The 26,126-nt window shown below is 37.1% G+C and overlaps 1 long non-coding RNA gene across 1 annotated transcript in view; it reads right to left on the reverse strand.

The window, feature by feature from the left end:
- The window catches only part of LOC134479730 (uncharacterized), a 300,591-nt gene that overhangs the window by 124,084 nt on the left and 150,381 nt on the right, over positions 1-26,126 (reverse strand). Inside the window, exon 3 of the long non-coding RNA XR_015625520.1 lies at positions 7,620-7,720. This is a non-coding gene — a long non-coding RNA (uncharacterized LOC134479730). The remainder of the gene's footprint in view (positions 1-7,619; positions 7,721-26,126) is intronic.

Raw genomic sequence — 26,126 nt, forward strand, 5'->3', positions numbered from 1 at the left:
AGAAAAGCCCACCTTAGGGGATACGTAAATAAAGAGAAGAAATTCTATCACTCAGGGCAGTTGTTGACTGATTAGCAAGTGGTCACATCACTGTGTGAAGAAAGGGATGGGTAGTCTCATGCAGATCCCCAAGGCCTGATTCTCCTGGCAACACTAACTGCTGGTTCTCCTCCCTCAAACATTAGCTTTAAACTCAAGAAGGTCGATACTCCCAGTGGGTGAGTATTGACGCACAGCCAGAGTGGTGTGTGAAGTAAGTGATGTGCTTTTAATCATTTTGGAATTTACTTTTAAAGCCTCAATTATGGGAATTAAAAGTAACTGAAGCACGGCTTAAGTCATCTTTCCAGACACTAGTCTAATGTAAGCAGTGCCATTCCCATGCCAAGCTCTTTAGAAACCCATGCAGTGACATGCTGATCAATTTACATGCCCAGCTTTTTAGAAACCCATGCAATGACATGCTGATCATTTACATGCTGATTGACCACTTACTTGACAGAATACTGGATCATTTAAATGAAATCAAATCAACAAGGCAGTCACAAATAGCCCATGGAGGAATGTGAATATTGAGGGAAAGTCATTGAAAAGAGATGGGAATAGTTTGAGGTGTGGGAAAACACAGAGAAAAGTTGCATATGTAGGCAGAGTATAAATATGCATATTTATGTGTCTATATACTAAGTTTTAGTTATTTAGTTTCCAAAGAACTTCAAACATTGCATATATATATGTGTGTGTGTGTGTACATATGTATTATGTGAATATATGTGTATTTATATATACATTTATAGATAGAAAATATGGCATATATATGCATAGCCTGAATATATCTATTTATATATATATGTATACATATATATGTATACATTAATTTTTATAATATTATTAAAATCAAAGGAATTCTGTTTCCCCGGGGCTTGGTTGGTATATGTGTTTTTACTCCACTGGGGAGAAAAAACTAATTAACCCCTCTTATAAGCTATCTATTGCAAATAGCTTCTTGGTTAGGGTTGGGACTTTGTACTTACTTCCCCTTCTCTATTATGGGATTTTGTTTGGTTAGAACTAGTTCAAGTCCCTGGATGCTCTCAAAGTCTATGTGAGTATGCATGTGCTTCAGCCCTGGTGTATGCTTCCTTGTGCCAAGGGGGGCCTCCCTTCTGGACCTCAGAATTTTTATACCTTCTCTTCCACAGTGATCTGTGTTCCTTGAGAGGAGAGATACTGCAATACAAAGCTTCTTTGGTGATGGATCAGTGATGCCCTGATCTAAAGCTATATTTCAGTATCAGGAGTTAGTGCTTTTCATTTCAACAGAATCTAGTCTCAAATTCTTAGCCTCGTTTAAAATGTCATTTATGAGTTTTATTTTATGGAACAGGCTGCAAATCCAAGTAAGTAGTGGTTGGTTACTCTCATGATGTCTGTGCCACTATTTCAAAGGTAGGTATATCCTGCAGGCGGGTCACTACTGTAGCTCATATGGTTTGTAGCTAGGTCAGATTGATCTTTGCCTTTCACCTCCAATAGAGTGTCTAGCATTTTCAGCACTATTAATACCAATCTATAGGAGTGAAGCTTCTATTTGAGATCAGCTCCGCTTTGCTCCAGCCTCAATGATGTAACTATGTGGTCTCTTTAGCAACCTGATAGCATTACCAACAGATTGTAGAAGACAGCAGATAGCGCTGGTAATAACCTGCAATGTTTGAAATTCTATGGAAACTGATATCTAAAAAAGATGTTACCTAATCCTGATACTTCACGTTTCACATACGATATCTAGTTAGTATATTGTCTTTCTCATGTTATGATATTTCCTTTCACTTTCCTTTCATCTATGCACATAATGTAGTGAGATTTTACAGTAGTAGTTTTCCTAATGGCTTTTCAAAAGGCCTTTAGTGTTAGGTATCCCTCTCCACATTCTTTTATCTACTCAGCCCTTCTTTCCGCTTTAATTTTCCTATTGTAATTTCCCCTTTTAAGACTATATGTCATATCTCCATTCTTGGATGATCACTTTCATCCACTAAAGTATGTGATAAGTAACCTTTTTGAGTTGAGAAGGACTCCTAGTCTACAGTAACGGAGGAACTGAAAACATTTGTCTGACAAACTACTTGAAATAGCCTCCTTCAGCAGTCTGATGATCTTAGAAGTGTCCACAGAACCACCATAAGGTAACAGGACCTGATGATGCCTTGGTATCAACCCTGTAGTTCTAAAAAATAAACAAATAAACAAATAAATAAACAAAAACCAAAAAACAAACAAACAAACAAAAACAACAATAAAAACCAATTCACCTTTGCCGAATCTACATTTTGACTCCCAAATCCTGAAATAACATTCCTATTTAGATTTACACATCCAAATCTATGATTATTCATAATAGCAGTAGCTAATAAATAATAGAAATGATTTTATAAGAAATCTGTTTTGTCCTTTAAGTACCCTGAAAAAAAATCTCCTGAATGGAGATATCTTCACTCCACAGCAAGCAAGGGAACACTCACAGAATACCAGACAGTCTAAAAATTGTACTGATCTCCAGGAAAATTCAAAACCAAAGAGTTCACTAAAAACCACAATGCTACATCAGTTCCCTCTGTAACTGAGCACAGTGGTCTGTGAGTACAGCTGCAGTTCCCTGGGATCAAATTCCAGGGTCAGTTTTTCAGGAACTGGAAGCAGGAGGCAAAGGAAGCGGAAAACCAAATTAGTCAGATTAATCAGGATAAAAACTCACCCTGAGTTTTCTGCCTGTCCTCCATAGCTGTGGGTGATAAGGACACAAAACATGAATGCAGATAAATCCTCACATTCATGAGAGTTGTGTTACAGGTGTTTCCCAGCCTGGGGACACCAGAGCCCTGCAGAAGCCTGAAGTAAATGAGAAGAGCTAAAAATAATAATTGCACAGTTCCTTTCCACTATCTAGATGGCTAGATTACAAAACTCCAGCTGGTCCTTCCTTTCTAGCACTCACCCACACTTACAGCATTTTGCACTCTGTCCAAATCACTGAGGTCCTTAGACTGAGACTGTATTTTGATGCTGGTGTCAAATGAGTGATATCATACACAGTGCTCTGTACAATGCTATTTCTTTTTCTTTTCCTCCTCTTTCCCTTACTTCCCCTCCCTTCTCCATTCTACCACCTCATGATCTTTTCTCTTCTGCCCTGACAGTTATTAGGCATCTCATTATGGTTAGATAATATTGTCATCACATTTTAAGATACAGATTGAGATTAGATAATTTTTATAGCTGGCCCAAGAACATATCTGGGAAGAGAAAATTGAACCACTGAAATCCAACTTCAGAGTATATTGTTTGCCCTGTAGTGACATCCCTCTTCTGGAGGCTTCCTTAATCCTTTATAAAGTGTTACCTGAAAACTGTTTGGCTTTGGGGAAATGAATGTAGATATCAAGCTGAGGAAAGTAACACAAATTTGAGTTTCCCAAGGCAGCAGATACCTTAAGGATGGGTATTGAATGAGGGCTTCTTAATCTTTTGTCTCTTCTTAAGCTCTTGTCTGTGCCAGTGTGCGATCTAGATACTTCCCTTTTTCAAACTCCCATAGTGCCTGGGGTCCACTCCAAGTTCCTTTCTATACCCTCCCCCATTCTTAACTTGAGCTCTGCCCTTTAAGCCCTTACACGATTATTGGGCTTTCAGTATTTTCTTCCTTGAGATGTTGCCAATAACAGCATTCTCAGCACCTTATCGTGAAGACTGTGCCCCTCTTTTATCTTCCCAGTCTAACCCAACACTACTTCAAGAACGTAGGCCGAACTCTTACTTTCTAAGTTCCAGCAGGGTAAGATGCATCTTGATGAATGTTCTAATCCCATCTCCCTGCATCTTGAGTAATTTTTAATTCAATTTAACATATTTTCTAAGGCAAACAACCTGCTTTAGAAGCTTTCTCATGTAAGTATTCATACATTAATAATGTCCCTGGAATTGTGCTCATTGAGTATCCCTTGAATAACCTGCCATATTCACAGACTTTGTACACAGAAGCAGCATTTGATTTTCTGCAGCCCTCCTAAAATCTCCAGTTGGAGACTTGCTTCACCTGGTCCAGTCTCAGCATTTTCTTTCTAACACATTCTGAGACTTCAAAAGATACCATTTGTTAAAAAGTAGCAAATTTTTGTAGTAAAAATTTAGAAAGGGGACAAAAGAGCTTTGTAGCGACCAACAGCCATTTTCCCATCCATTTGGTTAAAGATGCCAAGTTAACTCTCCTTATTCTAGCTACCTAAACCTATTCTGGGCTCTCTCTCTCTTTCTTACACACACACACACACACACACACACACACACACACACACACACACAAATATATATATATATAAATATATTGTATATACATATATATAAGGTATATACATAATATATTTATATATTCTATATATTTGTATATATATTTGCATATGCCTTTTTACTTTTTAAACAAACCAAACATTGTCCATTATATACTCTATGTGTATGTTTCTCCTTTGTGCTTGTTGTTTTTCTGTCAACTCAACATAAGCTAGGCTTATCTGGAAAGAATCTTAGCTGAAGTATCTCACCTAGTTGGCCTGTGGGCATGTCTTTGGGCAAATTTTCTTGAATAAAGGTTGATGGTAGTAAATCCATCCTACTGTGGGCAGTGCCACCCATGGCTGGGTGGTCTTGAATTGTATAAGAAAGCAGGTGAGCTATCCAGGAGGAACAAGTTGAGATCTTCAGCTGTTTCTTTATAGATCTCCAAAACTTTTTCAGAAACCTGTCTGTCTTCCCCAACCCTGTCATATCACATAGTATGACCCCTTCCAATACCCTTGAAAACTACTATGGTCTGTCAGTGCCCTTACAGACTAGTTCCATGAGGAATATTATAGTGCTGGGCCCTTTGTTGCTTCCTACAGCTGAGTGCTTGACCTCAAGGACCTGCTGGGCATGGGCAAACTCCACACTTCATTTAAACATTTTGTTACTAGCACCTAGAAGAAAATATTGTCTGGGCTCCAAGTGAGTTTATGGCGCTCATACTACCAACACAGTCATTGTGACACTAAAGAGTTAAGGCAATGCCCACATAAACCTAGAATCAGGCTCTGGCCTTGGGGTAAGCATAGGTCCTTTATTAGTATAGTAAGTGTGTGTGTGTGTGTGTGTGTGTGTGTGTGTCCATCATAGATCTCACTAGAGGTCCTTCATAGCAAGTATGCTATCAGTTCATGTTTGATTTTAGTTCTGTTAATACTGGACTCCCTCAAGTTGACCTCTGACTCCCCAAAGTCACATGGTATGCACAGGTCTAAACATAAGCAAACACACTCACTCAAACAAACAAACAAACAGATAAATGTAATAGAAGGTAAAGCCATATTCATACAAAGATAGTGAGTGGTATGTCACATAACTTCAAATAAAAAGAGTGAACAATATAGAATTTACTTCCACTGTCTGGTCTTTAATAAGAAGCATTCTTTTGTATTCATTTTAATGAACAATTACAATTTTAATAATTTTAATAGGAAGGACATTCATTCCCAAGACAATGTTTCTTAAACCTTATGTGTAAGAAGATCAATCCACCTTTGCCAACATTTTTGGAAAATAAGACTATCAGTTATTAGAATTATAAAAGGTTTTTGTAAACATACAAAAGGGCAAAGACAAAACGATAAAGCAAATGGACAAAGGCATAAAAATTATGTTCGTAATTTTAATAATCATGACAAGCATTCTCCAAAAGATAGATAAATGTTCAGAGATCTGTTCTGGTTCACAAATCACAGAGTAGATTTTCTAGGATTGGAAAATAGGGTCATGCGTTCATTTGTTTTCAGACTTTTCATAATATTTAATCTTATTTAAGCTGTTTCTTTATTGATCCTAGAAATCAAAAGTTGGTTTTAGTGGAAAAACTTTAGATGAGACCTATTTATTCCACTTGACCAGAGCTGCAAAATGTCTTTCCATTTTGGACTTCCTGCTGCCAATCAGAGTTCCCAACTCTGATGAATTCATGATCTCTTTCATGAGTTCTCCAAACTCAATACCACTGGGTCACCTAGTGCAAATTTCCCAAGGATGTCAAAGCTCAGGATTGTTTATTGTTGACTTCCATTATTTTCCCAAAGATGCCTGACTCCTCCATCTTCCATTATCTTTCTCATTATCTCTATCTCTCTAGTATTTTATTTCTATTTCTGCTCACATTTTCTAAGGAAAAATGGCATAAAAATTCAGAGTCCAGGCAGATACAAACCTATAAAATATTCTTGATCTGGAGCTAGCAACAGATAGTTTTAAATTTATTCTATACAGAAAAATATAAATATATAGTGAACTATAACAAAATTCACAAGTCTGCAGAATCTTTCTAAAGCTTTGGGTATGAGTCTTAAATAGAACTAAGCACAGCTATACTGACACAGCCCAGGAATCACTTCTTTTAATACATGCTACTGTTAAACGTTGTGTTTTAAGCTCTACAACCATACAGTTCTCAGAGTGCTCTCCCTTGGAAAGACTTGGTAGAAAGTGCGAGTCAACACAAAGGCAGCCTTCTCTGTGTGCATTTTAGTGCGCCACTAATGTGAGACTTCTGACTTGCCATTTGTTAAATAAAGACAATAAAACATGTCACGGAGGGCAGAATCAACAAAAGGCATTGCTGCCATGTGAAAGCAGTCACCTCCCTATAATGAAACAGTCAGAAGTGACAAATGACTTGAGGAGAGGTGAATCTGAATTTGTTGCTGAGCATATGCTGCTGGGTAGGTTAGGCTCCCCTGACTTTAGTACCACCGCTCCTGTGCCTTTAGTTCCAACAGAATGTGCAGGTACCACATTCATTCCCATGTTGATATTTGACCAAATTGAAGCATGCTATGTCTGAAGACAGATTAAGTCTCTTGCGCAGAGATTTCAACTAGCAGGTTGGGGTGTCCTTTCTTGAGTGTAGAGTACACAGAGTTTAAACTTGTGACACTCTCTACATGGACGTAGTCCTAGAACTTCACTGCCTTATGAATATGGACATCCACGTGCCGCTTTTATTTTGTTGGCAAGTTTTACTAGCGCTTTTACATCTTGAATATTTTACAAGTCTATTCTTTGTTCTGAACTAATTCTCTTGAATGTCATTCAGGACATTTGATCCTAAATCAGTGAATAATTATTGATTAGTCAGTTATTAGTATTTATGACATTTAGGTGTCTGTGTATCAACAGAAGTCACATGAAGTGATGAGCATTTGCAGGAAGAACAACAATGATGATATTTGTAATGGAAAACTTGTGCCTGGCATGGTGAAGGCAAGTGGCATATAAGGTTTCCTAATGACCTTCGCACTGGTTTGTGTGCCTCTAGTTTTATTCCTCTAGAGCATTTCTTTCTGACCTATTCACCACAACACAGGCAGATCCGCCCAAACACAAAGTTGGCCATTTAATGATCTTCCTAAAAATCTTCCTTGGGTTTAATTTTAGGTCTGCTCTGTTACTCTGGCTATACTTATGTTCAGCAACAATAGGGTTTATTGCCCAGAAACTTAAACTCCTCCATTATAACTAATCTCTGTGCACACCACACTTACTTTTCTGTGTTTTTGTCCATTTTTCCCTCTCCACTGGAATGCCCTTTCCATTTTTGTCTTGGTTTTGTCTTATGTCTCAGGAATCATCTCCTCTAGGAAGCCTTGAAAAAATAAAACTGAAGTTAGACAAAAGCAAATTGCACAAGAATCTCATTCCTTCATCATGTACACATTTACTTCATTATTAAACAGAGGCACCATGGTTAGTGCTAAGCAGAAAAATTACATCCTGCATGAATTTATGGAAATGAGCCTATGAGACTTAGCATGTTTTTGCCATTGTTCCCAAGTCAAAAGTCCCTATCCATATTTTCTTCAACTTCTTGAACCAAGGATATCTACAACTACATTCTAGTGAAAAAGAATATCAATGTTCTAATAGTCAAACACATGTTGAATTCTTTATTCATTCAGATTAGACATCTACCTTTGATGGTCTAGGAATATTCCAGTTCCTCACAATACCTACCACTCAGACATTTGAAGAATAGGAAAATGTATTATTCACATTCAATAGGCATGGCTGTGAGTGAGAAAATAATTAGTTTGGGGTATTAAATGTGTAATATAGAATAAAATAATTTTATCTGCTATTTTATTCTAATCAAGATTCTCCATACTTTATGGTTATTTACTGAACAAATTTTATTCAGCTAATTTGAATAAACAGAACATATTTTCTTCCTTAACTCTAAAATGTCTAATGTTATATAGGAATGATTATATTTGAAAAATAGCTCGTATGAGCAAATAGACCAATTATAAGTAAAAACCTGAGTTGCAAATAGTTGCTTGAAATCTAATTAACTGATTTTTCAATTGTGTCAATTGCTGGTTTTATTTCACATTCTCATTAGGAATAGAATGAGTTATACATTTTAATTTAGATTTTAAATAGTATTTAAGCATTACTTAGTAAAATTAATATACTAACATTTTTACAATGATAAATCGATACAGTCATAAAGCATTCTCAAGACTAAATTGTGAGTTATGTATTTCTGTTTTGAGACAAAAACAAAAGTCACACCTCAATATATTACACAGTGGAGAGATTTGCGGTCGAGAAATTGGTTTTTGCAGCCCTTTTTTGTCCTGTAATTAAATGTGGCATGAGCCAGTGAGAGTTTAATTTTTACTAGATAAAACTTTGGTAAAAGAGGAGAGAAGAGGAATTCTGCTTCCAGTTTCAATCTTCTGGACTTCTTACAGTTCAAAGTTAATTTTCCTGTAGGGTAAGTAGTGTGTAGGCCCCGTAACTATGTAATTTGTAGGAGAGATATCATAGAAGTGGTGTCAAAGCATATAAATTTGTCCATGAAAATATATCCTTTCTCAAAAACTTTCAAAAACCATAGGGAGGATACCAATAATTGTTCTTAAATAGGCTAAACCATCACGCATCTTAAGTTGGAGGAGTTATTTGCAAACCATCATTGCTTTGTTTTATAATTCATTATAAATGTAAAACATCATTCTTTTCTATCTATTCACTGTGGAATTAAACTTTTTATTTAAGAGTACATAAAATCAATCTTCTTAAAGAACTCCAGGGAATGTGATAAGCCTTGAGCTTTGAGATCAGCCCTTTGAAGTTATGTTTGACATTTTCCAAGTGACTTAAACCCTATGGAGCTTCTCTCTCTCTCTCTCTCTCTCTCTCTCTCTCTCTCTCTCTCTCTCTCAACCTCGAGACTTGCAGATATCTGAGTGCTAGAATAATGTGTCAGACATGGTGAACGTGTAATAAAAGTTCCAAGGATTCTGTGTTTTCTGTAGTGGACAAAGCTCAATTCACCCCAGGAAGCCCAGGTCTTCTTTTGTTCTCTTTGTGACAGAGCCATGTGGACAGTCCAAGGCTATCCACATGCCCCATCTCTCAGATGCTCAGCTGTCATCATGAGGCTTCTACATTACTCAGCATGCATTGACTCCTAAATGCTTGGTTTTGTCTGGCTTATGTTTGTTTCATTCCTCAGGCTTACCTGAATGTCTTCTCTCTCTTTTAGTTTCTTATCTGATTTTTTTAAATTAGAAAAAAAATTGAGACAATTGTTACAAAATCCCTACACTGTCTTCATAGGAAAAGTAACTTGGAAATATTAAGCCTAAATAAAATAACATATTTGCTGAGATGTATGAAATTGTTTTGCTTTCCCTGCCCAACCCCCTGAGCCGACCTAAAGTCAAATATCTTAATCTCGATGTTTCTTTGACCACAACTGCTGTACCTATACCAATTTCAATTATTTTGAGCAAACAAGAAAATTGAAAGCCAAGTCAAGAAAGGAGTATGTTTTCCCACAACTCTTGTAACTTCTGAACTTCCTAGGGAACAATGGCCTGCTGTTCACAGTAATAGTAAAATAAATGATCAGTGGATAAAAGCACTGACCACAAGGGCAAAGAGAGAACGTGTCTACACCTAGGTCATCAGTTAGTAATCCACTTAGATACACTCACACTCACACAAGCATGTCTATCCCACAAATAAATACACATTCTTCATTACTCATTCCAATTATTTAGCTCTTTAAGTCAGCTTGAAAAATCATTACTTTCTTTGTGCAATGGAAATTATAGTTCTCATATTACACAAAACTTTTGTTATGGCGACATCATAGTTACAGATAGAAACAAGACAAATCTTAAGCTACCATAAAATATTTAACCTATAATTGCAAAACCCTAGAGTTATAATGATCATGAACAGCTAAAACAATGATGGGAGATTGGACACATTTCAAAACTATATTTGGAAGGAGGAAACTGGCCCCAAAGGACACAAACCAGAGCTCACATGATGCACAAGATGAGAGGACTTAATTCCATACACGAGCAGTAGCATGTGCTACTACCTCTGATAATAAATAAATAAATGAATAAACCAATAAATACTTTTTAATTTTTTTCAGAGAGACTATCCATTATATTAGCTAAAGGACAAAGTATAACTTTTTTCTGCAATTTTGAGTTAGTTTCTTTCAGTATACCTAATATTTTTTTTGCATGTGTTGGTAGCTCTAATAAAAGCTCGTGCACATGCACTTACGGGGTATCCTCATAAATGTGTGGAGGCCTAAGGTTAATGTTGGGTGTCTTCCTTTATTACTGTCCACCCTCATTCTTTGAAACAAGATGTCTTCCTGAGCCTGTAGTCCAGCATTTCTATAAATCTCGACTTATCTGTGAGAGCCCAGGACCTGCATCTCTGTTCATTTTCAGTGCTGATGTGTGCCACTACATCTGACTTTTATATAAATTCTGGGTATCAAAAGTCATTTCTTCCTGCTTGCTTAGCAGGAAGATCCTTTAGGATATCTTCCTAGTCTCTTCTAAAACAAGTCATTAACAAAGGACCATCACCACCAACAAAAATCTATTTCATTATATTTTTCAAAATTACTCTGGGAAAAAACTTCATAGAACGTTACAACAATAATGAATACAAAATCAACGACAACACATCAATCCTAAAAGAATAAAATCCCTTATGGTGATCAATAATAACCTTTGCATATTAAAGATTTTCTAGAACTGGACTGTGCCATTTGGCCCCAGTAAACAGGACACACATTGCTAACTTCCCTTTCAAGTTGGCTATAAACTCTTCCTAGCTGTTACTACCATCGAGGAACTGTCTGCATATTTGAAGGGATGAGCCAGGAAAAACAGTTGTCTTTGCCCAAGAACATAAGTCTATGGAGTGTCAGGAAAAACTAGAGAAATCTAAGTGAGCTTTCCGTTTTGCATTTAGCTTAAACGTGACCCTTCCCTTTTTCCCCCCCTCAATGCCTTTTCTTAAGCATATTGAAAACTAGACTCCTCTGAAGAGTGCCTTCTACATATAAGACCCAGAGCACTGAGACATCCAGTCAATGTAAAAGGACTAGTGCTGGCCATGAACCTCTGGCTCACTACTAGCCAGTCAGTGTTTGGAACAACAATTGCAGCTTGGCAGGTTTATACAATAGTTAGAAAGTATTCTGGAGAGAGCACACAAAGAACTAGTTCTATCCCAAGAATGTTCTCTGACATGTTCTTGCTATAGATTTAGGAAACAAGATGCAGATACATATTGATTATTAGTACATGATCAAATAGTTCTCAAAAAAGGTCATTAGGAAATAGAAGGGTTCTTAACAGAAGAACTTAATTTAAAAAATCTAACTATGAAAATGATTCAACGTGTGTTAGGGACAATAAATCAAGAAGGTTAATTTCCCATTGATATTTTACCAAAGAAGAGTATAAAGCAGCCTTGGATTGGTTCTTGGGTGTGGATATTCTAGTAACTCTTGCCATTTAAGAAGACACAAAGAACAGACTTGTTGTTCAGTGCCTGTCATGTGGTCAAGATTTTCTTTGTATTTTAAGGTGATGGATTCTGACTAAATAGACCTTTTATTTTAAAAGTCTGTGTCAGATTGTGCTCATGACAAACATATTCATAGAAAAGGAAGGTGGGCCCTTTGAAGTACAGTCTTGTAGGGTCATGAATTACATGTGCAATTTTCCATATGTCTAATTCTTCTTTAAAAGTTCCCATTGGGTCTTGGGGTACATGTTATGACTTCCATAACCTTTTACTTTGGGGCTTATTAAACAAACATAGAGAAACATTTCTGGCCAAGAGTTGAGTTCAGGAACTTTGGATTTATAAACAAGGCTACTGGATCATCTAACTTTGCTCTCCCATACTCAAATATTTCTGTGATAAATTACTTTATCTCTATATTTATTTATTCAGTCTCTTGAACAAACCCATTAATATATGAGTCTGTTCAATCCACTCATTGCTTCGAAGTTCTCAAACTGTGTTTCTTAAATGTTCAGTATGAAAACAAACACAAGCTGTTAGAGGGTGACCAAACAGAAAGAAAAATATTTTGTATCCAAGTTGTTTGAAAATGGGAATTTTTTTTCTCTTGGTTAAAAAATACACACAGTAAGGGATAGAAAGGTGGCTCAGAATTTATTTGTAGAAGATGTAGGTTCAGTTCCCAGGAACCTCTTGGCTGATCACAACTGCCTGTACCCATTGTCCCAGGGTCTCCAATGCTCTCTTCTGATCTCTGCAAGATCCAGCATACATGTAGTATGCATACATACTTTCAGGCATAGCAACATAAAATTGAATATGTGTTCATGCATAATAGTGAAATGCTGTTTTAAGAAGATCAGAAAAAGATAATTATTTTTACTGTGATCATAGTTTTAGTGATTGAATGAACAAAGGGCGTAAGAGATGGCCTTGAATGCTAGAGAAAAGGCCTACTACTCAATCTTAAGTTTTGTCGGTATTTCTAAGTATTCCCATGTCAAACATCAAGATCTCAGCAAGGGATTTTGAAGTTAGTCACAAATCAGTCCCTAAGAGTAGGTTAGATCCTTGCCCATTTTATATTTATTTGTGTGCATGTGTGTATGTGTGTGTAACATGACCTATCATGTACAAATGTATATGAGAGAACTGTTTGCTGAACTTAACCTCACACTTCTACCAAGTCAGTCCCACATGTAAAACTCTGTTCAGAGGGCCGTACAGCAAATGTCTTTACCCATAGAACCTTCCTGACAGCTCACTAATATTTTAACTAGGCCAATAAAAACTATTGAACTGAACTCATTGAAAATGCAACCAAATCATGATTGGCATTGATTATGCAGGAATTTCCTAGAATCACTGCTATGAAATGTTTACAGCAAATGTTTAATTTGCTCATCTTCTCAGAGGGTGCATTGCTTAGGTGAGATGCTATCTTGCTGACTTTTATTTTCTGTGGTTGTAATGAAGAAAAGTGCTCTAAGGAAAGCGTTGTTTCCCTCTGAAGAGGAATAAAGAGTTTCTTGACACATTAGTTTCTATCACTGTTTGATTTTACTAGACACTTGGCTCAGAAGCAGGTTCTGAGTTATGTTGAAATATTACAATTGCTCAGGACTTTATAAGGCATATTTGCTTGCAGAGAATTTAATCCCTGCCCACCTTTGCAGTTCTTCCTAGTTTGTCTTTTGCTTTCAGGGCTTTGAAACATAGCTCTGATAGTCAGGGACTAAGCTGTGACTCACCTCCAAATCACTTGTCCAATCACATCAATGCCCAAAGTGACACAATAAGGCACAAGATACTAAGACAAAAAGATTATGTTATCCCACATGGCTGGGTCCTAATTTTATAGGACTGTGAGGTCAAATAAGAACTAATTAATTGGTCTTAAATTTCATACAAATAACATATTAGTCCATGGTAACACATACTTACACTTCATAAGGTACTCCCTCGGTATTGATGTCTTTCTTAGATCTCTTTGTCTGACCTACAAAGCTTAGCATGCAATCAGAGACTCTTGTATCAGGAGATTCTGAACCCTGTTCACTCCCAGAAGAATGAGACTGAAGGGAGCATGATTTGGAGGCTAAAACTGTATCTCCTCTAATAATTCATGGTAAGAACAAGTCTCTAGGTATTCTGCTGTAAAGAAGTTCTTACTAATTATCAAGGAAGAACCATGGTCTTGTTATCGCAAGAAAATATCTGTCCCTTACTTGCTCTGAAGTGAGTTAATATTACAAAGATTCCTACTTCCCCTCATAACATATGTCCTCTCAACAAAATGTCTTTGTTTAGTCAAGAGGTAGACTCACTACATGATAAAGGAAGGATGAATAAGGTATCCTATAATAATTATTAATATATATATATATATCATTTTAGTTTCAAGAAGTAATAATGCCCACTATAAATCGATTTTATAACACTGCTACATAGCAAACATGTTTGGAGTATAACATTTATATACAGAGAGCTTACTGGGCAAAGGGTGCTTGGCTATTAAACCACCATTTATCTTTGTCATTTTCAAATATGAAATGCCTTAGCAGGATTTAACAATACTCCTTTCTTAAACCTCGTTAAGCTAAGAATCCCTAATGAAGGTTCTGGCCATTTGGTTGAGCTAGACTTTCTTACTGGATTACAGGCAGCCACCTTCACTCAAGGCAGAAAAAAAATAGCTTTCTCCTGTCTCTTCATATAAAAGAGTATGCCCATCCAAGGGCTCCACATCCATGGCCAAATCATTTCTTCAATATGCCATCTTCAAATTCTATAATGATAAGTAAAGATTGCTCCTTTCATGTACACACTTGAGAGAAGAAAGAGTCATGAATCATTTTCAGAAACAGAGAGAAGAGCATGACTTGAGGAGGATTTTCTTTGAAGTGAAGGGGTAGCTTATTACTTCCACTGAGCTTCAGTGACGGTGACACATTGGCCTTGGCTCTCTAAGAGAGTATTTGAAGCTCTTATACATCAAGTGAAATGGCAAGGTTTAGAGTTGATCACAGAGTGAGTTTCTACTGGTTGTTCAAGAAAATGCTGAGGAGATGCCATGACCATGAGGACTAGTAGAATTAGGATCTGTCAACAGTCTAACTGTTTCAAAGACCTCTTCTCCAGAGACTTTCATAATCTAAGACTTTTACAAGTTACTAACTCCTCAAAGTTAATACATGTTGGCTAGAGCTCTTTTGCAGACATTCACTTCGAGTTTACAAGCCGACTCTGGGAAAGTGCTTAGTTGCCCAGAGCTGGAAAGGAACTGTCTTTGGTTTTGAACAAGACAAAATAATTTGTATCAAAATGTTTTAAAAAACATATGATCTTCATTTAACTGAAGAAAATGAAAGCAAGATTAATTTTTTCTTGCAGTTAAGGATCCTGTAAATTCCACTTTTTGTTATTTTCAGATGCAGGAGTCAAATAAGCTTCAGGACAATAAAAAATTTGTTACTTATAAAATTAATATCTGATTGGACCTATTCCCATAAATATGTAAAAAACGGGCCTCAACAGGTACAGAAGGATAGAAATAATACCATGCGTGCTATCGGACCACCACGGCCTAAAACTGGGCTTCAATAACAATAAGGGAAGAAAGCCCACATATACGTGGAAATTGAACAATGCTCTACTCAACGATAACCTGGTCAAGGAAGAAATAAAGAAAGAAATTAAAGACTTTTTAGAATTTAATGAAAATAAAGGTACAACATACCCAAACTTATGGGACACAATGAAAGCTGTGCTAAGAGGAAAATTCATAGCACTGAGTGCCTGCAGAAAGAAACAGGAAAGAGCATATGTCAGCAGCTTGACAGCACACCTAAAAGCTCTAGAACAAAAAGAAGCAAATACACCCAGGAGGAGTAGAAGGCAGGAAATAATCAAACTCAGAGCTGAAATCAACCAAGTAGAAACAAAAAAGACCATAGAAAGAATCAACAGAACCAAAAGTTGGTTCTTTGAGAAAATCAACAAGATAGATAAACCCTTAGCCAGACTAACGAGAGGACACAGAGAGAGTGTCCAAATTAACAAAATCAGAAAGGAAAACGGAGACATAACTACAGATTCAGAGGAAATTCAAAAAACATCAGATCTTACTATAAAAGCCTACATTCAACAAAACTTGAAAATCTGCAGGAAATGGACAATTTCCTAGACAGATACCAGGTACCGAAGTTAAATCAGGAACAGATAAACCAGTTAAAGAACCCCATAACTCCTAAGGAAATAGAAGCAGTCATTAAAGGTCTCCCAACCAAAAAGAGCCCAGGTCCAGATGGGTTTACTGCAGAATGCTATCAGACCTTCATAGAAGACCTCATACCAATATTATCCAAACTATTCCACAAAATTGAAACAGATGGAGCACTACCGAATTCCTTCTATGAAGCCACAATTACTCTTATACCTAAACCACACAAAGACACAACAAAGAAAGAGAACTTCAGACCAATTTCCCTTATGAATATCGACGCAAAAATACTCAATAAAATTCTGGCAAACCGAATTCAAGAGCACATCAAAACAACCATCCACCATGATCAAGTAGGCTTCATCCCAGGCATGCAGGGATGGTTTAATATATGGAAAACCATCAACGTGATCCATTATATAAACAAACTGAAAGAACAAAACCACATGATCATTTCATTAGATGCTGAGAAAGCATTTGACAAAATTCAACACCCCTTCATGATAAAAGTCCTGGAAAGAATAGGAATTCAAGGCCCATACCTAAACATAGTAAAAGCCATATACAGCAAACCAGTTGCTAACATTAAACTAAATGGAGAGAAACTTGAGCAATCCCACTAAAATCAGGGACTAGACAAGGCTGCCCACTCTCTCCCTACTTATTCAATATAGTTCTTGAAGTTCTAGCCAGAGCAATCAGACAACAAAAGGAGGTCAAGGGAATACAGATCGGAAAAGAAGTCAAAATATCACTATTTGCAGATGATATGATAGTATATTTAAGTGATCCCAAAAGTTCCACCAGAGAACTCCTAAAGCTGATAAACAACTTCAGCAAAGTGGCTGGGTATAAAATTAACTCAAATAAATCAGTAGCCTTCCTCTACACAAAAGAGAAACAAGCCGAGAAAGAAATTAGGGAAACGACACCCTTCATAATAGACCCAAATAATATAAAGTACCTCGGTGTGACTTTAACCAAGCAAGTAAAAGATCTGCACAATAAGAACTTCAAGACACTGAAGAAAGAAATTGAAGAAGACCTCAGAAAATGGAAAGATCTCCCATGCTCATGGATTGGCAGGATTAATATAGTAAAAATGGCCATTTTACCAAAAGCGATCTACAGATTCAATGCAATCCCCATCAAAATACCAATCCAATTCTTCAAAGAGTTAGACAGAAGAATTTGCAATTTCATCTGTAATAACAAAAAACCCAGGATAGCTAAAACTATCTTCAACAATAAAAGGACTTCAAGGGAAAATTCTATCCCTGAACTCAAGCAGTATTACAGAGCAATAGTGATAAAAACTGCATGGTATTGGTACAGAGGCAGACAGATAGACCAATGGAATAGAATTGAAGACCCAGAAATGAACCCACACACCTATGGTCACTTGATTTTTGACAAAGGAGCCAAAACCATCCAATGGAAAAAAGATAGCATTTTCAGCAAATGGTGCTGGTTCAACTGGAGGTCAATATGTAGAAGAATGCAGATCGATCCATGCTTATCACCCTGTACAAAGCTTAAGTCCAAGTGGATCAAGGACCTCCACATCAAACCAGACACACTCAAACTAATAGAAGAAAAACTAGGGAAGCATCTGGAACACATGGGCACTGGAAAAAAATTTCCTGAACAAAACACCAATGGCTTATGCTCTAAGATCAAGAATCGACAAATGGGATCTCATAAAACTGCAAAGCTTCTGTAAGGCAAAGGACACTGTGGTTAGGACAAAACGGCAACCAACAGATTGGGAAAAGATCTTTACCAATCCTACAACAGATAGAGGCCTTATATCCAAAGAACTCAAGAAGTTAGACCGCAGGGAAACAAATAACCCTATCAAAAAATGGGGTTCAGAGCTAAACAAAGAATTCACAGCTGAGGAATGCCGAATGGCTGAGAAACACCTAAAGAAATGTTCAACATCTTTAGTCATAAGGGAAATGCAAATCAAAACAACCCTGAGATTTCACCTCACACCAGTGAGAATGGCTAAGATCAAAAACTCAGGTGACAGCAGATGCTGGTGAAGATGCGGAGAAAGAGGAACACTCCTCCATTGTTGGTGGGATTGCAGACTGGTACAACCATTCTGGAAATCAGTCTGGAGGTTCCTCAGAAAATTGGACATTGAACTGCCTGAGGATCCAGCTATACCTCTCTTGGGCATATACCCAAAAGATGCCCCAACATATAAAAAAGACACGTGCTCCACTATGTTCATCGCAGCCTTATTTATAATAGCCAGAAGCTGGAAAGAACCCAGATGCCCTTCAACAGAGGAATGGATACAGAAAATGTGGTACATCTACACAATGGAATATTACTCAGCTATCAAAAACAACGACTTTGTGAAATTCGTAGGCAAATGGTTGGAACTGGAAAATATCATCCTGAGTGAGCTAACCCAATCACAGAAAGACATACATGGTATCCACTCATTGATAAGTGGCTATTAGCCCAAAAGCTTGAATTACCCTAGATGCCTAGAACAAATGAAACTCAAGACGGATGATCAAAATGTGAATGTTTCACGCCTTCTTTAAAAGGGGAACAAGAATACCCTTGGCAGGGAAGAGAGAGGCAAAGATTAAAACAGAGACTGAAGGAACACCCATTCAGAGCCTGCCCCACATGTGGCCCATACATATACAGCCACCCAATTAGACAAGATGGATGAAGCAAAGAAGTGCAGACCGACAGGAGCCGGATGTAGATCGCTCCTGAGAGACACAGCCAGAATACAGCAAATACAGAGGCGAATGCCAGCAGGAAACCACTGAACTGAGAATAGAACCCCCGTTGAAGGAATCAGAGAAAGAACGGGAAGAGCTTGAAGGGGCTCGAGACCCCATATGTACAACAATGCCAAGCAACCAGAGCTTCCAGGGACTAAGCCACTACCTAAAGACTATACATGGACTGACCCTGGACTCTGACCTCATAGGTAGCAATGAACATCCTAGTAAGAGCACCAGTGGAAGGGGAAGCCCTGGGTCCTGCTAAGACTGAACCCCCAGTGAACTAGACTTTTGGGGGGAGGGCGGCAATGGGGCGAGGGTTGGGAGGGGAGCACCCATAAGGAAGGAGAGGGGGGAGGAGGATGTTTGCCCGGAAACCGGGAAATGGAATAAAACTCGAAATGTATATAAGAAATACTCAAGTTAATAAAAAAAATATGTTAAACATGTATACATACTTATACATTTAAATGCAATGTATGTATATATTTATATGTACACATATATGTATGTATAATTATTTATGTGCATGTGTATATGTATATGCAATATTACATTATACATATATACATTATATATACAGCATATGCATATGGCTATACATATCTAAATAAATAAATATATATAAAATATATTACATATATATCTATATAGATAAATGATAGAAAGATAGATAGATAGATAGATAGATAGATAGATAGATAGATGTACATGTATGTAAGACTATATATATTTGAGACGAAAAATAGGTTTACTTGGGATCAATGTCTTTCCTTGTAAAATTTCATCATTGTGTTCCTCAGATATAATACTGGTCTTTGAAGATAATCTTTCAGCCAGAGAAACAAGTTTAATTTTCTTATATTAAAATGTTCTGATTTTCTGAATGATCTAGTATAATATATGTGTGTGTGTATATTTTTGATATATGTATGTATATATGTGTGTGTGTGTATCTGTATGTGCGTGTGAGTGTATTAGAGACTAGAAGAAATATATAAAAAGAATGCCCAGTTGCATCCATTTCCTGCCTTTAAGATATTGGATTATACAAACAAAGGACTGAAAGAGCTAATGGGTCTTGAGACCCCATATGTACAACAATGCCAACCAACTAGACCTTCCAGGGACTAAGCCACTACCTAAAGACTATACATGGACTGACCCTGGGCTCCAAATTCATAGGTAACAATGAATAGCTTAGTAAGAGCACCAGTGGAAGGGGAAGCCCTTGGTCCTGCCAAGGCTGGATCCCCAGTAAATGGGATTGTTGGGGGAAGAGCAGTAATGCGGGGAGGATGGAGAGGGGAACACCCATATAGAAAAGGAGGAGGACGGGCTGGGGGATGTTGGCCTGGATACCAGGAAAGGGAATAACATTTGAAATGTAAGTAAGAAATACCCAATTTAATAAAGATGGAAGAAAAAAATTAAGATAATTAAAAAGGTAAAAAAAAAAAGAACAAAAGATATTGGATTATAGTATTCAGTTTCATGAGAACAAGCTTATGGATACCCTATTAATATTTAAATAAGCTAATGATAAAAATTTATAATCTAAGAAAATATTTAATTATACCAAAATGCATTTGATTCTTGTCAACAAAAAAAATTTCAACCAACAGATTCGTAAAAGATCTTTACCAATTCTACATTCCATAGAGGGCTAATATCTAATATATACAAAGAACTCAGGAAGTTAAACTCCAGAGAACCAAATAATCCTATTAAAAATATGGTACAGAGCTAAACAAAGAATTCTCAACTGAGGAATATCAAATGGCTGAGAAGCGCCTAAAGAAATGTCCAACATCAGGGAAATGCAAATCAGAATAACCCTGAGACTTCACACCAGTCAGAATGTCTAAGATCAAAAACTCAGGTGAGAGCAGATGCTGGCAAGGATATGGATAAAGAGGAACACTCGTCCATTGTTGATGGGATTGCCAGCTGGTACAACTCTGGAAATCAGTCTGGTGGTTCCTCAGAAAATTGGACATAGTGCTAACGGAGGACCCAGCTATACCATTCCTGAGCATATGCCCTAAAGATGTTCCAACATATAACAAGGATACATGCTCCAATATGCTCATAGAAGCCTTATTTATAATAGCCAGAAGCTGAAAAGAACCCTGATATGGATAAAGAAAATCTAGCACATTTATACAATGGAGTACTACTCAGCTATTTAAAAATAATGACTTCATGAAATTCTTAGGCAATGGATGGAACTAAAAAATATCATCCTGAGTGAGGTAACCCAGTCACAAAAGAACACACATGGTATGCACTCACTGAGAAGTAGATGTTGGCTTAAAATCTCGGAATACCAAGATATAATTCACAGACCATATGAAGCTCAAGAAGAAGGAAGACTAGAGTTTGGATGCATCAGTCCTCCTTAGAATGGGGAACAAAATACTCATGGGAGGAAATACAGGGACAAAAAATAGAGCAGACAAGGAAGGAAAGGCCATCCAGAAACTGCTGAACCTAGGGATCTATCCCATATGCAGCTGCCGAACCCAGTCACTATTGATGCCAAGAAGTGCTTACTGTCAGGAGCCTTGTATGGATGTCTCCTGAGAGACTCTGCCAGAGCCCCACTGATATAGATTGAGATGCCTAAAGACCAGACTCTGCACTGGGGCTGCTGTGGAGGAGTTAGAGAAAAGAGTGAAGGAGCTGAAGGGGTTTGCAAACCCATAGGAAGGACAACAATATCAACCAGCCAGACCCCCCAGAACTCCCAGGAACTAAACCACCAACCAAAGAGTACACCTAGGGGAACCCATGGCTGTAGCTGCATATGTAGCAGAGGATGGCCTTGTCTGGCATCAATAGGGGGAGAAATCCTTGGTCCTGTGAAGGCTCATTTCCTTAGTGTAGGCGAATGCCTGGATGTTGGGGTGGGAGTGGGTGGGTGGGAGGGGAGCATCCTCATAGAAGTAGGGGGATAGGGGTACGAGAGAGGGGAGAACTGGGAAAGAGGATAACATTTCTAATATAAATGCATAATTCTCCAATCAAAAAAGAAAAGATCTTAGCATCTAATTCCACAGTCATTGTCATTACTGTGAAAAATGCTATGAACACAAAAATGTAAAAGTTAGCACAGAGTCGATAAAAATAACTGGTGTATAAATAATTCTCTTGCATTTAATGATGTAAAGACATTTTGATCCCACTAAAACATCAATAATATTATCATTTGCCTCTGTAGAAGTAGATGTGTTCCATGATGTACTAATACTGACTTCTGGTTAGCCTTTATGTTAACCTAATTGCTTGCTTGCTTACAGTAGTGTTCAAAGCAGGTCATGTTTCCATTGGTTGCTTTTCTTCATGTAAGTCTATAATGGGTATATTCTTCAACTTTACTAAGAAGTTTTAGAAAGCTGACGTACAGTTCTTCAGTGATATTTCATTAGTCCAAGTTTAATTGGAACACCCGACTCTGAATGTAGATGAAGATGGTGAATGAGGTGGACATATCCTGGAACAGAAAATGTGGTAATTTGTACCATTGTGTCTACTATGGAAATATTTACCACTCTTACAGTGTTATTCTATTTTACTAAAAATGGAAGGAAGGCACATTAGCAAACCTTATCCTTTATAAAATATGGGCATAAAATTCCACATTGTAGAAATTCAGAGATCTTGTTTGAAAAGTATGTCAAAAATATTTTCAAGGACAATGATTTAAATGGGAGGATATATATGTATATATCACTCAGCACTGCCTACTTGGATATGCTTCTCGTGCTGCCTCTCAGCATTGGCGAACCAATCAGGGAGTTCATCTCTGAGGGAGACTTCTAATTATCCTTCTTTCAACAGTAAGTGCTATTTTCCTTTAGCTCTTTCTAAAAAATTGGGATTTCTTCAGTCTTTACAAATGATGTCAGCTAATGTTGAAAGTGCTCGGGTCTTGTCTCATATAACAGGCAGCTGTGTTGTGACAGTTCATGGATCTAGCTTTGTGTCAGGACTAGAAGGCACAAAGTCACAGCAGAACTCTTGGTCTCTGGTTCTTGCTATACTTGCCCCCTCCCCCATTTTCTGCAATGCTTCCTGAGCTTTAGGTGCAAGAGATGTGTCATGTTACAGATGTATCTGTTGAGGCTGTCCCCCACATTGTCAGTTCTCCTCTGCCTTCTGACTCATTGTGGTTCTCTGTAATGGTCTCCTTTTGCTGAAAAAGAAGCTTCTTTGATGAGAAGTAAGACCTACACTTATCTGTGAACATACTAATTAATATGCATTTAAAAATCTGAAATTCTTTTAATGATCCTAAGTGATGAAATACTGACTGAGTGCTAGGTCAGTAATAATTGTTGATATACAAGACAAGGAACCAATTCCTAGATGTGTCTTTATTTCTTTTTTCTTTTTTGTCATAGAGATTTGTTTATTTTATTTATATGAGTACACTGTAGCTGTAGCTGTCTTCAGACACACCAGCAGAGGGCATCAGATCCCATAACAAATGGTTGTGAGCGACCACATGGTTGCTGGTGAACTCAGGACCTCTAGATGAGCAGCCAGTGGGTAATGTGTGATAATTCTATGCAGTTTTATTTCATTTTTCAATGAGGACACCAAGTTACAGCAAGAAGTCATCGTTTAGTTCAGATGGTCAGAAATTCAAGGAAAGGATTTGAACTAGATCCATATTAATTCTTAATACTTTTATCTGTCGTCTTCTTAAAACAGAATACTCCTCAATACAATGAAGGCTTTGGACATGAAATACAAAGAAACGCTGCTTACTCCTTGTAAACTGAATTCTTAAAAGTTTTCATAATTCTGATTAATTATTAGATTATAATGATGTCTATCAGAGAATTAAAACAGGATGTCATTTATTCACATTTAAAAGTATACAATGCACTAACTTATCAGGAAGTCTACATTCACTGGACCAGTCTTCTTAATTAGCTGAAGACAATGAAAGTGGGATATGATTCCTTTTAACTATTAGGTACATTGTCTAAAAGCTTAGTCTTTGGAACACTTGAAAATATTTCACCTTTCTTTAGCATTTCATTGCTTGATGAAGTTGTACAGTGAGGAATAATCAGCACCATGCATCATTACTGCCTTAGCGCAAGATACAGAAGGAACACTATTGCAAACTTTCCAACACAAAGTCAAAGTACACTTTGTGCTGCTACAACTCCCTGGATGAGGCCATATTAGTTCAACATGGGCACCAGCCGCAAGGCTTGAGAACAAGCATTTAGTCACACCACTAGACTTTCAGTTCTGGAATTACCTCTCACTAGCTGTCGGACCTTGGCAGAGTGAATGTCACCCGCACCAATTCCTCCCATTTCAAATACTGGAACATTTGATAGCTTGCCACAATGTTATTTGTAGGCTTGAAAGACGTAATGCAGGAAGTGGTTATCGCTTGTATGAAGAGTCCATTGTAATCTTGACCTGTTGGTTGGGATTTAAGCTACTTTCCTGTGGGAGCTGTAATAAGGTTGCTATAAACACTTTTGTAGATGTTTTCCTATCAAAAGGATTTGTTGTAGGATAAGTATGTAGGAGAATTTCTATAGTTAGGAAAGAGTTACAGGAATCAGTTAAAGCAGACACAATGCGTTTCCCAAATGCATTGCAGAATTTTGCATCTCACAAGGCTCAGGATGTCTATAGTCCATGCTTCCCTTGTTTGACTTTTCTGTTTAATATCTCTGATACTTTCAGAGAATCCTTTTCTAAGTATTTCTTTTGGAGTAACTCCATTTTTTTCTTTTTTTCTTTACATGAAGAATATAATCTAAGTTATTTTATTCTATATAGTCCACACATGGGAATCTATACATTTCCTTTGAAGTGCTGCTGTGGCTGCATATCAGAAATTTTTAATGCATTTATTCTTCTCTCATACAATACACTACAACTGCAGCTTCCTCTCCATTTTATCCTCCCACTCACTCCTCTTGCTCCTACAGAAACCCCATTTACCCCCACCATTTACCTCCAGAAAAGAGAACACATCTCAGAGATATCAATGGAATATGGCTCACTTAGATACAATAGGAGCAGACACAAACCCTCATATGAAGATTTGATGAGGCAATCCAGTGAAAGACAAAAGGTCTGAGGGGACAGAGACACCAGACACTCACTGTCAGGGGTCCTCTCTAACAACAAGCCAGCAGTCATAACAAATATGCATATGATCTAGCACAAACTTATGCAGGTTTTGAAACTACTTTAGTTTCTGTGAAGCCCGCAGGAATCCTGCTTAATTCTGCAGGCTCGTACTCTGAACTACTCTGACTCCCATAATCCTTCTCACTCTTTTGTGGGATTCCCTGAGTTATACTATATTTAGAAACAGTTTCTAATTTCTCTTTTGTAATACTATTTTAAAACTTTTTGAAGCAATTTTAATTTATAGAATAATTGAGAACATAACTAAAAGAATTTTCATACAATCAATTCCAAGATTCCACCATCATTAACTAATATCCACATTCATATATTTAATAGAATTAATGACAATTTTGATTTATTATTTTAGTACATTCCATAGTTTACCTAGGTTTCAGAGTTTTAAACTTATTCCTTTGTGTTTCAATATAGCACAGAATATTGTATTACAACTCAAAAGTGTATCAATATCTGTAGGCACCATGTGGTTTATTGTAACTTCTCAGCATTTCCTTCTTTTTAATGACTTTAACAGCTTTGAGGAGTTATAAGCAGGCACCATTCAGAATTTTGTTCAGTTGGGATTTTAGTCATACTTATATAGTTAGGAGATTTTTCTACTGATGCATTCTTAATGTGTGTTATTTATTAACTGAATACTTTGTGTCATTTCTTTAAAATATCGATTTATAATTTAATTTCCCATATAAAAGTAGATTTAAACTATGGCCTGAGTAGTAGCAATTTGAAGAACTAGATTTGAAGTATTAGTGTTGTGGCTAAATGTTGTTACCAGGAGTCTATGGAAAGAATGTTGATTGTGAGGTGACCAAATCTATTCTTGCATAATTGACCAATGCATACTAAGTCTGTTCCCCTTTTCTCTGTGTATGCTGATCTTTGTGTTTCTGGCAGGCTGAAAAGCATATAATTAAATCTCTAGATCTCCAAGTTCCAAACACTGTGTTAATTCTACCTGTAATTTTCTTATAGGGATCCATAAAGCAAGATAACTAATTCATCATTCATTT

Source organism: Rattus norvegicus, chromosome 7 (assembly GCF_021556685.1).
Source record: "Rattus norvegicus strain SHRSP/BbbUtx chromosome 7, alternate assembly SHRSP_T2T, whole genome shotgun sequence".
NCBI lineage: Eukaryota > Metazoa > Chordata > Mammalia > Rodentia > Muridae > Rattus > Rattus norvegicus.